The sequence below is a fragment of the Crocodylus porosus genome, unplaced genomic scaffold, assembly GCF_001723895.1.
Source record: "Crocodylus porosus isolate Cpor-Errol unplaced genomic scaffold, CroPor_comp1, whole genome shotgun sequence".
Classification (NCBI taxonomy): domain Eukaryota; kingdom Metazoa; phylum Chordata; order Crocodylia; family Crocodylidae; genus Crocodylus; species Crocodylus porosus.
In genome coordinates, this window is record NW_017728948.1 from 80,492,878 (window position 1) to 80,495,029 (window position 2,152).

General features: G+C 45.0%; 1 protein-coding gene across 2 annotated transcripts in view; it reads right to left on the reverse strand.

Annotated features, from left to right (window-relative positions):
• Positions 1-2,152, reverse strand: part of LOC109321881 (WD repeat and FYVE domain-containing protein 3) — a 517,024-nt gene that overhangs the window by 349,291 nt on the left and 165,581 nt on the right. The window lies entirely within an intron of this gene.

The following is a 2,152-nucleotide window of genomic DNA, read 5'->3' on the forward strand; positions in this document are numbered from 1 at the left end:
AAAACCCAGCTGAAAAAGTTCTTCAGGAGTTCAGAGTAATCTCAGTCCTTTAACTCTGCTCCGACCCTATTTGCAAATACACCTTTTGTGCTGCTAATAAGTGTGTGTCTAAAATTTCTTCGTGTGCCTCCCAAGAAACGAACTGCAAATTTTTACAATATTATCATCAATTCAGTATCAAAAGGCTTGTTGTTGGCATAGTGAAAGAGAAGACAGTTACCTTGACATTTTTACAGCCTTCCAGAACTTTCTTCAAAACAGTAATAGGGCTTTCATCAGTGATTTACTCAGAACTATGACAAAAATGAGATGATTTTTAAACTTTACAGTGAATGACCTGCTTAAGAGTATGGAAGGGCCATATTTATTTAGAGGCAGAGTTCAGGGTGTGGTAATGCAAGGTTTCTTGTATTTTTTCTGCCAGTCTGACTTAATTTAAAATGTGAGAGAGCAGTTTTAGGTCATTGTCCATTTATCCTTTCTCCCTGTTTTGAGACTGGCAAAAGCATTGCTAATTATGATTATGGTAGCTACCATCTGTGGAGGTTACTAAAACCAACAACCCATTTACATATATCTATGATGGGTATTCAGCTCTGTACAGTACAGCTGAAGCTTGATTTAAATCAGCAAGCCAAAAGAATAACATATAGTATCTCATTTCATGGGATGTCATTCTCCTGCTGTACTCGGCTTTGGTGAGGCCGCAGCTGGGGTACTGCGTCCTGTTTTGGGCTCCACAATTCAGAAGGGATGTGGTGAAGCTTTACAGCTCTCTGAGGTTTTATTCTTCAGAACTTACTGTCACAGGCCAGCTGGGCACTGTGAGTATATCAGTTTAGCCACTTGGCTGTTTGGTTTGGGATCGAGGAGGCAGAGTTGGGAGTAAAACAACGGCAAATTTATTATAGCTTACACACACACAACAGTTAACAGAAAGATAAATGCAATAAGCAGATAATGCAATATTAAAGAGCTAATAGTAAATAATAACAGATAATAACAACAGATAAATATGTCAATCTGTCACATGCCAGCTAGGCACTGCAAGAATATCAGCCCCTGGGCTGCTTAAAATAACAAATAGACAGACATGGGTTGGCAACTTATCGGCAGTCCCTAAATCCCCAAGTCCCTTGCCCCTCCCCTTTCCATAGCCAACATGACTGCTGCCAGATAGGAGCAAACTGCCAGCCAGCAGAGAATGGGGTAAGTGGGGCAAGCCCAAAGTCAGGTACATACTGCTCCAGAGGAGCGTCCTATCCCCCTTTCCTCCACCTGGCCAACGAACCTGCTGCAATGATGGAGCAAGCCAGAGCCAGCAGGGAGTGGGGTAAGGTGAATTATCCAGGAGCCAGGGCAGGTAGGGGAAGTCCCATCCCCCTTTCCCTCTCCCCTCCATATGGCCAATACAGCTGCTGCAATGAAAAAGCAACCTACCTACCCTGAAGCAAGTAGCACATTGTCCTGAGTCATCCTCTTCAGAGGCAGCCCTTCCATGTGCATGGCCAGCTGGGCTCCACAGCCCAACTCCCTGCAGCTGCATAAAGTACAGCAGCAGTGAAAGCCCTGCCCTGCCTGGAAAGGGAGCACTTCAAGGTGTCAGGGAGCCATGTGACTTTGTAGACTTTACTCCTGTCATGCTTGTACAAGTTCCACACCTTATAGCCCTCAGTCAGTCATGTTGCTATTTCCTGCTCTTGAGGCAAGGGATATTGGTGGTATAGTACCAGTTATTGGCCAAGCTGCATAGTTGGGAGAGTTGTTGGAAAAACTTTCGAGCATCAAATGACCTTCCTGAAGTCACACCAACAGCTAGCTAGGGCATCTTCACTGGTGATGTTTAGGGCTGTGCAAAGCTTCGACTTAATATTCAATTCGACAAATATTCAACATAGTCAACCTTGAAAAGTGAAAGTTGAGTTGAATAGCAGCTGGTTGCATAGCTGTCGAATCGAATACCGGAAGTTGAATATTAACAGCGTGGGTTGAATATTCGACAGGGGTCGAATATTTGACTTGCCTATACTGGATTCCCTGTGCCGGGGGGGGGGAAGGAAAGTAAGGGAAGCGGGGGCGGTGATGGGAAAGGCTGCTTCCATGACTGACATGTGTGGCTGGCCAGTGACCTGTCAGCATTCTCTGAGGTCCC